We start from the raw sequence: 14701 nt of genomic DNA on the forward strand, positions 1-14701 counted from the left end.
GGTGTTAAAAATTTATGCATGAAATGTGTACTTCACTTTTAAATTAATAGTGATGGTTATAAATTTGATGGGATGTTAAAGGTTTTAGTCTACAAAAGCTCTATGTTCTCCCGGATCCCATGAACACCTAGGCAGCTGGAGACACGTGCTCCCCCCTTTTCTTTCGTATGTCTCCCCCTACTCCGTCCATACGCCACACTTACAGTTAGCCCTTTCTCCTAGTTGATCTACTCTCTCTCACTGCTTGTTACTTAGATCGTGTCATAAAATTTGTCTGCTACCCCATTTTATGAGAAAATATTACGTACTGAGTCTGGATGCATGTGGACTCCAGGTACTACATTGTTGTATGATATTGTATAACATGTGTATATACACAGTCCAGATGCATCCGAACTCTGCACATTATAATTTTTTCCATTTTAGGCACAAACGCCTCTCTATAGCCACTTTCTGCTTTTGTGCAGGAGTTCTCGTTCCCCTTCTAGAAAAATTGCCTATTCTTCTTCCTCTTAGTGAGCATGCCATTCTTCTTATTCCCATCTTACGCGATTTCAGAGTTCTCTCCCCAGCCTTGTTCCAGTCAAGCTCTTTCCTTCCTCTTTTTGCTCCAAAAACGCTCCGACCTGGTCTATTTGAAAAGTTAAAAGAGATTCAAATATAAGTGAATAAATGCCTAAATGCTAAATAAAATCTAATTCGCTTGACTTCACTCTGGATACACAATACTTATGCACTAGCGGATAGATGGTGTTTTCTTAGAAGGCTTAATATGAAAGCTTGCACATTTTCCAGTGACCAATTTTTTTATGCAAGAGTTTAACTTTTTGATGATTTAAGGACCTATACAATTCCCAAAGCTACTGTTAAATCCGATGTATCATCTCAAATAATATGCAAGCGTCTTGGAACTCATGCTAGTGCATAAGTGCATAGGGATTCATGTACACTAATAAAATATCCGGATGTGCTCATACTAAAATATTTGTTATGAGAATGCTACCTTGGTTAATTTTAAGCTTAAATTAAATTAAACTAATAAATTTAAACAAATTCAAAGTAATAAATTTAAATCACTTGCATGAACTCCGACCAATAAACTTTTGTCCAAGAATGTTATGGTTTAAATTTAACTATAATTTATCTTGAAGGTGTTTAAAAGTTTCTAAAATCATTTCAAATTAATGTTTAAACTATTTGTATGTACTCCGATTACTATAAACTCTCAATTAAATGATATGAGAATGTTGCCTTAAAAAAAATTTACTTGTGCACTAGTGAACTTAAATCACTTGCTTGTGCTCCAACCCACTTGTTAAATTCTTTATTATATAATCTGAAAAGGTTGCGTGGGCTAAAAAAAGTAAAAGAAGTTCTAATTATTCTGCTTTGAGAAGCATGCACATATCTTTAAACCTTGCAAAAAAATCTCTTTTTGAAAATTAAACTTAAAATCAATAATAATACTCATTCTCGAGTTGACCACCCTATTTATAGGGCAGGGTCGGAAGTCTCATATTGATTACTCCAATTCTTCTCCTAAACAAGGATTGGAGTTGATAAGCTACACCCCACCATAGTCTGATTTTTCTCATGACAAGGACCTGAGTTAATATGATTAATCTCCCACCGAATTGTCTGATCCTTCTCCATATGTAGATTGAAGTTCCTCATAACAGATGTCCCAACAATCTTTCAATTATAATATTTAATTAAAATCATAATTCTAAATACTTCAAAAATCTCTGATGTGGTTGTGTTGAAAGTTTACCTTAATCAAAGAGGTTTATTTTTAAAGTTTAAGTTCTCAATTATAAGCATAAGGGTTTCAAGCAATCTCAACCAAAGAGGTATTTATAAAATCAAGATTTTAAACTATAATATTCAAAATTTTCAAAACTAAATACATCTTTTAAGAGCCAAGTACAAAATTCATCCAACATCTGCAATTGTTTATCAAAAGTGACATTTTAGGTCAACCCATGCTCGCAGAGAGTAAAAATTGCGTTAAGTGTATTTCCACATTTACACTCAAAATAGTTTATAAAAGGATGTGGTTCGAGTTTTCTTTTGTGTGATTTGGTCAGTCAGCTCCACATAACAAGTGGTTACACTCAGAATCCTCTGATTCAGTGGTTTGACCAGTAGGATCCGCTAGTATGGTCATAGTTGTAGCATGTATATTCCTCAATGACTTTGCCCTTTTGAGATGAGAATCATAGGTTATGCTTAATGGGGCATAAAATTTTAAAAGCTAAGGTCGATTTAAAATTTTCAATTTCACAAGCATCCATTTCATGCCTACAAGGTTCACTTGGACAAAGTAAAACATGGTTTTATAGATTGGTAGATTTTTTTTTTTTAGTCAAATTTTAAAATATCACGAACAATAATTTTTTGGGCCTTAATTTATCTAGTTATTTTTAAAAGATGGTTGATGATGATGAGAATGAGGGTTACTTCATTGTGTTCAATATTACAGGCTAGAACACAATATTTGATATTTTTAAATTCATTCTAGTCATTGTTCTGGATCGGGACAATACTCATATGAAGTAGAATTTTATAGGATGAGTAAGAGTAAGCTATTTCATAATTGCTTAGGCGGAGATAAAAATTTTAAGAACTCAAAATTATATAGTACATACATGGAGTGCACTTAAAATGATGATATTTGACAGGTTGATTTAATTTTTTTTTTTGTAGATGTTATTATATTCAATCATAATAAATAAATATTATTTTTATTGAAATATGTGCTTGATTGATGTTGAGAATTTTTTTGATACCCATAGGGTGGCCATTATGGGAAAAGACTTGAGAATGCTGAAAAAGAATATTGTTCATTGTGAGAACACTGACTAAAAATGCTCACATTACACTTTAATTAGATATGTCATCTGATTATAATATTGAGCTTATGAAGACATCAAAGAATCATAGAGAAGATGTATTGAGTTTCTTTGAGAGAGATTATCAATGATGTTGTGCTGGAAGAGCAGTAAGCTGCTCGTGGACATAGATATCTTGTCAATATTAATGAATAAATGTGTTATACATAAATTATTCTGATTCTGTGATTGATCGTTATTGTAAATCAATCGAAAATCATTTTGTAACTTGTTCCTTATATACAATTATACATTCTTTGTTGGTGCTTAGAGTTGATGAGAATATCAGATCAGTCCATTTTATATAATTTTATTCATTTTATCCTAATTGGAGTTATGAAGAAAAAAATTTTATTCGATATAACTATTGGATTGATCTCTTTTGTGATATAGCTGTTGGATTGAATTGTGTTGGGATACATATGTTAGTTTACATTTTATTTTATCCATCGTATAATTGCTATGTCATAGCTATTGCGATTGCTTTCTGATGTGATATAGTTGTTGAATTTTTGTCTATTGTGATATAGCTATTGGATTGACTCTACAATTAACTTATGGTTTACAGTCAAATTTATCTGCTTTATCTAACTACTAAGTTGCTATTTGATATAATATAGCTGTTTAGATTACTTCCCACTGTGAAAAATCTTTTGGATTGAATTAAATTGTGCTGTAACAATTGGTTCACATTCTATCATATCTTTCTAATAATTTGTTATGTTATAATTGTTATAATTGCTATATAACGTGTCATAATTATCAGTTTCTACCCTGATGCATCTAACTTATAATTTGTTGTGTTGCGGTTGTTGTGATTATTTTTTGGTTATTGGATTACTGTCTATCATAAGATGGTGTTTTAATTATGTTCATACCATGTATAAATTTTAATTGAATCATGTTTCAAACTTGTCTGAACAAGGTTTAAATGATGTTTAGAACATTTGTAGAACCTTATTTGTACAAAAGCTTCAAACATGATTGCAACAAGGAATCAAATAAATAGCTTGCAATAAAACATGAGTTTCATTTGGCCTGAAACAAACTGGCAAGCTTATTCTTCCAATAACATCCATACTTGGCCCAATAAGGACATTATGAGGCATATAAAGTCAAAAGATTGTTTTCTCACCACTTATTTCTTGTCTTATAAAGCTAGCTGTGCCAATTTGAGATACTCAAATGTTGCAAGTACAATATTGTTTTTGAGTCATAATGAGCACATTATTGATGTTTGTAACATTACTTTGTTGTAATGGTTTTAATGCAAGGTGAAGTCCACCAAGTCCAAAACTATAAGTTCATTATGATATAAATTTGTAATGATTAGCCATATATTGTATTAAAGTTAAAACATATCAAATATTTTAATTTTTTTTAGTATTTATAATCTAAATCTTTTATAGCACATAAAAATTATCACTATTTTAACTTCTAAAATATGAAATATATCTTTTCAAGCATATATAACGTGACATATATGCAAAAAAATTGAAGGTGTTAGATGAGAAAATACATAGGAATTTAGTTGTATGTATGCAAATCTTCCTAAACTAAAATATGACTCGAATTTCACTTAAACATCTTTTCATCATTAAAAACTTTCAAATTTGATGAAGTTCATGTACAATTTAATGCAACTACAACAAAATAGTATTGTAGAAATTGTGATTTTAGGCATATGTTATATTAATCTTAATGCAAATTATTAATTATAAAATTCTTTATTATCAAATTTTCAGCTGAGATGGGTTCTAGGATAGAATTTTAATCTATTGATCTAAATAACCTACTTTTAAATTTGGGCTTTTTCATAAATAACACCCAATCCTGGTTTTTTTATATTTCTAGCGCCAAGATTTTACTTTTTGACATTAATACCACCTAAATCCTTTCATATCACATAAAAAATGTGACCATTTATAATTTTTAAAAAGTGAAATGCACCTTTTTTTTTTTTTTTTTATGCATAGGTAAGGTGGCTTAAATATAAAAATTAAAGTTAAGTTATTTTACGTGTTGAATTCAAATATGTTCGGACATTGGAAGAGAGAGAGAAAGTGAGAGGAGGTGAAGGGGAGGACTCGCCATCTTTTGGCAAAATAGGGTGTTTCTGGGCTCTTAGACTTTCTATAAAACATAAAGGTTACAAGTGGGGAAAGAAGACCCCGATTACATGTCATTGTCCTCCAATTTCTAGAATATAGGAGATATGAAGTATATAATTACATTAGTAGTCTTGCTTTAAAGAGGGGAACAAATGGTATTCTAGTTCCCTTATTTTGGACCATCATATTGCCTCAAGGTTCGTGCAGACAATTTTTGAGTATACATATTAAATTTCTTAATTTTCTTGCTTATGGATAGTGAAAGCTGCAGTAAGAATAAGGAAATTTATAAATCAAACAATTCATGAACAATAACTTGCTAATGATGCCCCTATTAGATGCTTTTTGCTCTCGGTTCTAGTATCTTTGGCGTCATTTGTCGTAATCGATCAGTCATTGAATGATTCAAGATGATTCGCCCATTAACCCTCGCATAGCTTGTCATTTTCGGGCAATGAATCATCTCAAGGGCTGAACACAACTACCGTACGCCCCTCGCAGAGCTTGTCGTTGTTGGGTGGCGAGTCATCTCGAGGGCAATGACGATCTTTCTATACCCCTCGTTGACCTTGTCACTATCGAGTGGCGAGTCATCTCATGGACCGAAGACGATCAATGTACACCCCTCACGAAGCTTGTTGAAGCTGGGTGGCGAATTGTCTCTTGGGCATATGAGTCGGGTTCTGACTTTTCACTTGCATGGCTCCTTGGTTGCCCAGTCGGATCTTGGTTCGGGGTTGGGTCCCCTTTTTTTGGTAGGAGGTTGCCTAAACTCTTCTCCAGGATGATTGTTGTTGTAGCTTGTCGTTATTGGGCAAGAAATCATCTCCAGATGTTCATGCGGTCCAGGCTACTAGACTTGAACTCACTGGAAGAAAAATCTAGTGGCTAGCCCCTTGGAAGCTTTTGACCAATCAGACGTCTATAGTGTCATTGTCGGTTAAACTTTATGGGCTCGAGTTTCCCTAGTGCTTAGTAAAAAAATTTGTTTGATAGTACATATTACTTTACTGACATGATTTGGTAGAGTTAGGCGGAGTTGCATATACATATGAATATGTAATAATTGAGTGTTAGATGCAAGTAAATCTTCCCTGTTTTGAGATGGCCTGTGGGAAGCAGGTGTCTAGATTATCATATTTGATTCGCCCATTTTGTACATTGGCATGGAGTGCTTTGTACATGAATCTTCCTAAATTTTACTTGTCTTATCATGTTCACGTATTATTTTTTTTATTTTTAAAATATAATTTTATAAAATCTATTGTATACAAAATGAAAACAAACTTTCTTTAAATGTACTGAGCTTAAAAAACAAGTCATGTTTAATACAATTGATATGCTAATTAATATTAAATTTACATCGTAATTGAAATATAATCTGGCGGCAATTAATCTGCTCGACGTGTTTTGGTTTGGTCGACCAAAGCGACAGTTCACGCGGCAGTAGTTTCTGCTGAGGCATAACTGGTCAGTGGGCCGATTGTAATCGATCGGTTTTTTTATAGAGCTTCAACTATTGGAATCCTAGACAGATCTGCCAGCCTCATTCACCAATAATGGATGGCGGTGGATTTGATCAGTCTGTTGATGTTCAGCTGATCAGTTCAGATGATGCTTCTTGAATTCAGTGCCTCGACCGTTGAATTATCAACTTTGGCCATTCGACTGCTCTGAGGTTCGTGCTGACAATTTTGAGGTGAACAGAGATTATAAAAAAATTATTGAAAAAATGATCATCAATTCATTTATGAATATGAGATTCAAAAAGAGTTGGGGATGATTTAAATACATGCCACATAATTTCTTTTTATTTATATTTCTTATACTTTTTATATTTATATTTATAAGGCATAATTTTTATTTTCGAGAATGTATATTTTATTTTAATTTTTTTTTTTAAAAAAAATTTATGTGAGGCGAAAGATTTGCATGTTATGAATGTAAAAATGAAACTTCGAATTTTAGATAGGTAAACGCATGAAATGTTTACATACCCCACAGTTCTATCGGATTTACGATTTAATGGATTTAAGTGCCAAAAGTTTGTTTTAAATCCGGATTTATGGCTGTTTGGTCGGCAGTATTTAGGATGTATGGCAAATGTTTGTTTGGAAGTAATTGTAATTTAACGTAAGTGAGTACTGTGTTTGAAACCTAACATTTTATTCCATTTTTATTGAATTTGGATGTCAGACAATTCTTCGATTTAATTTAAAACATGTAAGGTAATGTAAAATATTATCCATCATCGTCGGCCACCATTAACACGGCCCGAGCTGTCAAAACGGCTCGTTGTTCGCGAATAGCTCATGTTCGGCTCATTTAGAAGCTCGTATTCGGCTCGTTCGCTAAGTTATCCAGACCAGCGGAATGAAGCGGGCGGAACCTGAAGCAGCGTCGGGGCCAGGCGGAACCTGAAGCAGGCCACGGAGAGCTAAGCCAAATTGAATTTAATTAATTAATTAATTAAAAAGAATTCTAATTTAAAAGAGCAACTTATTAAATTTTACACTATTATTATTATTTATTAATTTTAGTCATAAACACAGAATTTGATAGGCAAAAAGCTGAATGAATATGAAATGAAATTTTTTTTCTTTTATTAATAATATTATTATTTTTTTAATAATGTGCATTTAATGGTTAAGTTCCTTTGGAGCCTATAAATAGAGGCATTGAATGAAGGGAAAAATCACAATTGAGGAGAAGAAGAAAGTTATTCGACGTTGCGGAGAAGAGTTGCGGCAAAGTGATGCGGTGCAGAGTTACAATGACGTGTATCGACGAAGCGACATGGTACAGTGTCGCGGGAAAGCGTTGCGGCGAACCATTGCTGTGAAGCGTCGCGGTGAAACATCGTTGCAAAACGTTACTGAAATGGTGACAGATGGAGAACCTCGTTCTGTTGAAAATCAGAGGAAAATTTAGAACCCAGAGGATGTTGTGTCATCTGTGACGGAGAGCGAATTGATCTTTTTTCGAAAGAAGTATTTCTTCCCGAATGATATGATAGTGAAATTACCGACTTCAATTGATCAAGCATACTCCCCACATTCTGAGTATTTTACTATTTATGAGGCTGCCTTGAGATTTGGCCTAAGATTTCCTCTAGCACCTGAGTTTATTGAAATTATGAAGGCGTTCGGGGTTTGCGTTGCCCAGTTATCTTGTCGAGTGGTGGCAGTCATTATTGGGTTGACAATTTTCTTCAGGAGTCGCGGGTTAAGGTTAACACTGGCAATTTTGGCACGATTGTGTGGGTTCTTTACTGATACGCTTGATCGTGTGTTGTTTAAGCATAAGACGTTGGATTTTCGTCTAAAAGAACCGATAAGACAATTGACCGAAAATTTCTTCTTTACAAAAAATGATTGGGGGCTCCACGAAAGGCGAGGAAGGTTTCAACAATTGTCTGTCTCTCTTTAGACTACCGAAGAGGAAGTATTGCAGATGTTGGGATTTCCTGACATGAAGGAACTATTATTTGAGACACAATATATTTACGAATTTGTGAGTGAGGAATCATTGTTCAAGGTCAAGCTTTCTTTCCACCCCGAACGGTCAACAACTGTGGCACTAAAGAAATATAAGAAGAGACATTCCGAGCTAACCCTCATAGAATCCTTAAAGTGGCTCCCAACGAGCAGTAAATGTGAAGTACTGCCTCGGAAACAAAAGAAAGTTGAAACATCATGGGATCCCTTGCTAAGCCCTTCAACTATTCACGTTCCTGAAAATATCTTGTCTCATGATTGTATTGGGCTCCTGGAAGCCGAGAGTTTTGTAAGTTTTTTTCATTTCTGCTACTATATAATTATATAATCTCTCTAACCCATATTTCTTTTTCTTCTAGGCGGATAAGATGGTGGAAAACCAGCAGCGGCTAGGACTTGCATTGAGAAAATAGAATTCTGAGTTTATTAAGATAAAGTATTTTCAAGGCGAGTACAAGCGTCGGTATGAATCTGGGGTTGAAAAAATTACATCTCTGGAATCACAGTTGACAGACTGTAGGACAGAACTTTCAACAATGGCAACCTCCATCCCGTTGCATCTTCAGGATCTGGAGAAAACTCGGGAGGGGTTGGCGGAAGCACGAGCCAGCCTTCGTGAAAGTAACAAGAGCGTGAAAACCCTTAAGTTGACGGTGTTAGCCCAAGAAGAAGAAATTCGACTTTTGAGGTCCGCAAAAGAAGTTGATGTTTCAGAAGTTAAGCGTTAAGCGGCGAGAACTTCATGAAATCGCTTAAGTTGAAAACTATCATTCGAGACCATGTCCAAGAAGCTCATGATCATGTACTTGATGTTGAGATAAAGGAGCAACAGAAGTGGTTCACCGAAGAAGGATTCATCCGAGCTTTCTTGAAGGGGAGTCGAGCGGCACAACGTCGGACTGAGATTGTTGTTGAGGGGCTCACTCCAAGCCAGACTTCAAAGGACCCTTCATCAGATTGTGATGGTGATGACATCGAGAGTGAATTGAATAAGGTGTTTTTCAATGATAACGAAGTGGCAGAGGACAACGTTGACACCAATTAGTGTTTTACTCTTTCTTTTAATGTTTGTAGCGTATTTGCTTTTGTCATGTTGCTCTAACTACACATATATTGTTATTCTTTTCAAAATGATGTTGTATTAGTGATGCATGCTGATCATTTTATTTTGTTAGTTGTTTGCCCCCCGAGTATTTTTTTGGTGATGAGCTTGAAACTTGTTTTATTTCATGTCACAGTGGATACAATATAGCATTTAGAAGATCTAGTATGTGAGAAGGTTACCGTGGGGATAAATCACCAAAAGCATTTGACTTGGCTGAGGCTATCTGTCAGAGTTTTACTTAATGATGTTAACTTGCATAGGAGGAGCCAACGGAAGTCCACCGAGGACATATTAACCCATCCGAAGTTTTTTGTAGGAGCATTGCTCAATTACAAACCTGTGTGGAAGGGGTCAAGTGTAGCCCACCAAGGACTGTTAACTTATCCAGGGTTGTTTACCGGAGAAAAAATTTGGCGATGTTAACCCAAATGGAAGATGTTAGATCGAATCCCCCTGGGATTGATTGTGCTCTGACTAAGATACAACCGGAGTTGTGTATTTCTTAGGTCGAGAGCATGAAGTGACTCTTGAATGAGTCATTACATTTTCTAAAGATATCATTTATGTATAGGAAAGTAAGTAATATTTGAGATACATTGATTATGTATGAGTTGTAATGTAATAACATATGTTGAGTACATGACTAGGGTGTTACTGATAGAACTTGCAAAGATTTTATCCATTCCAATTCCGGGGAAAGATTTTCCCATCTGAATCCTTGAGCTTAAAGGTTTCAGACTTGATCATGACAGTCACAATATATGGGCCTTCCCAGAGAGGTGATAGTTTATTGCGTTGGGGACCATTACCGAAGGCTTCAATACTACATAAAACCAAGTCATCGACAAAAATAGGTTGAGGCTTGAATCTCAGGTTGAAGTGACAAGCAACTCTTTGGCGGTAGGAAGCAGCTCTAAGATGGGCCACATCTCATATTTTTTGAGAGGAGATCCAAATGTTATCAGAGTTCCTCGTTTTTATCTGAGTCGAAAGTCTTAATTATCGAGTTTGGAACTCTGATATCAACTGGGATAACAACCTCAGTGTCAAAACACAAGTTATATGGAGTTTCCACGGTTGGAGTTCGCGTGGTGGTGCGATAGGCCCAAAGGACATTGTGCAGCTCTTCTACCCACTGCCCCACGGCCTTCTCAAGATGAGTCTTCAATCTCTTGAGCACCGTCTGATTCGTCACCATTGTCTGTCCATTTGTTTGGGGATGCACCACATCAGTGTGCACCAAATGAATTTGAAGATCCTTATAGAATGATGTGACGTTTCTTCTAGTGAATTGAGTCTCATTATCAGTGATAATCTTCACAGGGAGCCCAAAGCAACAGATAATATTTTTTCAGACAAATTGTTTGGCATTTGCTTATGTGATCTTGGCAAGCAGCTCTGCTTCTACCCATTTAGGGAAGTAGTCAACAGCTAAGATTATGAATTTTTGTTGTCCAGTAGCTATCAAAAATGACCCTATGATATCTACCCTCCATTGGGCGAAAGGCCAATGACTTAGAAAAGAAGTGAGTTCCACTTGTAGTGCATGTGTAAGATTGGAGTGTAGTTAGCAATTCTTACATTTTTGCACAAACTCTAATGCATCTTGTTTGATCGTGGGCCAGTAGAACTCTTGCCTCATTATTTTAAGAGCAAGTGTCCTGCCACCAAGATGCTCCTCACATATTCCAGAATGAACTTATCGTAGAGCGTAATCAACTTCAGATTGAGGAAGACACTTGAGATATGAACCTACAAATTCCTTCTTGTACAGTTCATTCTCTATAAGGATGAAGTTGGCAGCCATGCGTCGGATGCGAATTGATGTAGTAGCATCATCTGACAGTGTTCTGTCTGGGGGAAGGAGATGACGAGATCCATCCAAGATGGCTCCCTTGAGTCATCTATAGACAGTATCTCCCATGGGCCATGGATGCTAGGAAAATGTATCTCCTCAATATACCTTTTTTGATAGATATCTCCAGTTGTTGAAGTTGCTAGCTTGGAGAGGGCATCAGCTCGGGTATTATGCTCCTGAAGTATATGAATGACCTGACATGTTTCAATTTGGGCGAAAAGTGTTTTTACCATACTGAGATACTGCACCAGTTGTGAGTTATGAGCGTCAAATTCTCCTTCTACTAGGGATGTAATGAGTTGAGAGTCAGTGTAGATAATTATGTTTCGTACTTCACAGTTGATGACAAGCTTTAATCCTATGAGAAGTGTTTCATATTCAACAACATTATTGGTGGCTGGGAATTTCAAACGAAGTATGTACTCCAAAATTTCTTTCTTTGGGAAGATGAGTAGTATTCTTGCACCAGCTCCTGAGTTTCCAGATGCTCTATCTAAGTATAGTGTCCATTGAGGTGACTGTGGAAGAGGGTGGTTCATCAGAGGTAGACACTATACATTCTACCATAAAGTCGACCAACTCCTGTGATTTGATGTTTGGTCGTTGTAAAAAGTGGATGTCAAATTCTCCTAATTCTACTGACCATTTAACTAACCATTCATATTCAACAACCTTCAAAGGGAGTTGCGCATAAACGCCAATAATATGAGCCTGGAAGTACTGATGAAGTCTCCTTACTGAGATACCAAGGCTAGCGCAGTCTTGTCCACAATCGGATAACGACTTTTTGTATCAAAGAGAATCTTGCTAACATAGTATATTGGTTTCTCGACTGAGTTTTCCATTCTGACAAGCACGGAGCTTATTGCATGAGTTGAAATAGCCAAATAAATATATAACATCTCTCCTTGTATAGGCTTTGAGAGGAGGGGCGGTGAAGCCAAATATGTCTTGAGTTACTCAAAAGCAAGTTGACAGTCATCTGTCCATTGAAAACCAGTATTCTGAGCACCTCTAAGTATCTTGAAGAATGGCAAATACTTATCCTCGGAACGAGCTAAGAAATGAGATAGAGCAACTATATGACCATTCAAGCGTTGAACCTCCTCGATGTTCATTGGGGGCACCATATCTCTTAATGCCCTGATTTTTTATGGGTTTATCTTAATTCCATGATGGGTAACCATGAATCCCAGAAACTTCCCTGATGTGTGTTTCCGTTCATTTTTCTCTTTTTTATTTTAAAAGGAGTCGCCAGCTTGTCGATCGTCGTATACTTCCCCCATTCAAATAAATCTCCCTCTCGAACCATATAAATGATTCAAGAGGAGAGGAATCGAATAAAAAAGGACATACGACAAAGTGACAAACAAGAGAAAAAATAAAACGTGGAGAGTCTACGTGCGATAAACCTCGCAATGATATATTAAGAATGTCCGTCCAAACAAGATCGGGCAGAGGCAACTTAAACCAATATTCGTGAAAGAAGTATCTACATAGACTACCCATAACCAGAGAGTCAGGTGTATGTACCTGTTCTGGGGTCAAGAGCACTCCCAGAGGAACGTGTTCCTACTAGTTAATTACATCTTGAGGGATACCCAAGAATACTCTCGATAAAAGGAGTTTCGCTTCATATTATCATAGACCTGGGGTATAGGAAATTAAATGAAGGTTATTTCGTGTGGGAACAGTCCCAATGCTTTATAGCTCACGCTAAGCAATCGAACAGAGAGTGAGTCTCTCACATCCCGAAATGGGTAGCGGCTCATCGGCACATGGGGCCCACGGAATAACCTAAATCATCTTGACGGGGATATCCCAATACGTCAAAGCACGTCCGGGCCAAAGGGCAGAGGACAAATCGTCGTATCCCAAATGGGCGGCAGCTCATCGGCATCGGGTCGTCAAGGTTATATCAACGAGGTCAAGAAGTGACAGGGCTTAAAGGGGCTCAACAAAAAGGAAAATAGAGTGATCCTAAAAGGTAGAGGTAATTGGGTCGGGGTACCACGGACCCGTCATACACAACCACTAGGACCCTAAGTCTACCTGGTCGTGAAGGTAGTCGACCCAACACGTCATGAAATCCCCGGTCAGCAATCCGTGAATTGCATCATCCACGGGAACTTCGGTAGCCCTAAGGTCAGAGGAAGGAAACTCTATCCTATGACTACAAGCTGGAGCTCCAAGAGGTGGGACTTATACCTGCCGAAATAGTAAGGATGCCTCAGGAAAGAAAGAGAAAGTGGAGGTTCAGCTACAAAGCTGGAAACACTCCAAACAAAAGGACTTACACCCCGTCTGGGTCGGGGAGCCTTCTAACACCCTAGGCGCACTAGACAACCACCTATATGAAGGTATGCTGGGCCAGTCAGGTTGGAAAAGTACGGGGACTCCTCCTCGGGACATGCAAATATGAATTTAATTATCTAGAACGGTCCTTAAGTATTGTGGAGGCCCTATTAATATATGCAGGAAAGTAAAAGTTGCAATTTTTTAAATCCTGAATATTTTAATCCTAAATTTTAATTATCTTGAATATTTTATTTAGGATTTTGTAGAAAATTACAATTTTAGGGTCCTTAATGAGCCTATGTTGTATCACGAAATCCCAGATAAAACACAGAAAGAAATAAGGAAAACAAATATAAGTGCAGACATGCAACATGATGTAAAGAAAGCAAAACAAGTCAAATCAAAATAATAAACAGGTCGGTGCCGCTGGGTCGGCAACAAATCCCAGAAAGGAAAAAAAAAGCGGCCGGACTCCGCATATACATGCCCTGTCCTAATTCTATACATCAATATAAAATGCAGAATTAAGGTACGGGGCACGAGCATCTGCTCCAGGTCCCCTCCACGTGGTTCCTGTGCTAACGGCTCAGAACCCGTGCCCGTATCTTATTTCTGCTACAAGACTCTCCTATACTTTAAAAAAATACATAAAGAAAAGAAAAAGACTCAATCCTGCATGAAAACAAGTGTCAGCGGGAAAATCACATGCGTCAGCGGGAAAATCACATGCACATAACGTATCATGAGCCATGTCTTAAAAGTGGGGGGAGCTAATAACACCTGCAAGCAAAATGGTTAGAAATCATTACTTATTCCCCCATAGTGGTACCTGTGTGTGTATAGAAATAGACATAGCTCCCTGCAGAAGAACGCCCTAACACACTACCGCACATATGCAGTATGCAGTCACACCACAAGCATAATGCAAAATAAAGATACCT

This window comes from Phalaenopsis equestris, unplaced genomic scaffold, assembly GCF_001263595.1.
Source record: "Phalaenopsis equestris unplaced genomic scaffold, ASM126359v1 Scaffold000002, whole genome shotgun sequence".
Classification (NCBI taxonomy): Eukaryota; Viridiplantae; Streptophyta; class Magnoliopsida; order Asparagales; family Orchidaceae; genus Phalaenopsis; species Phalaenopsis equestris.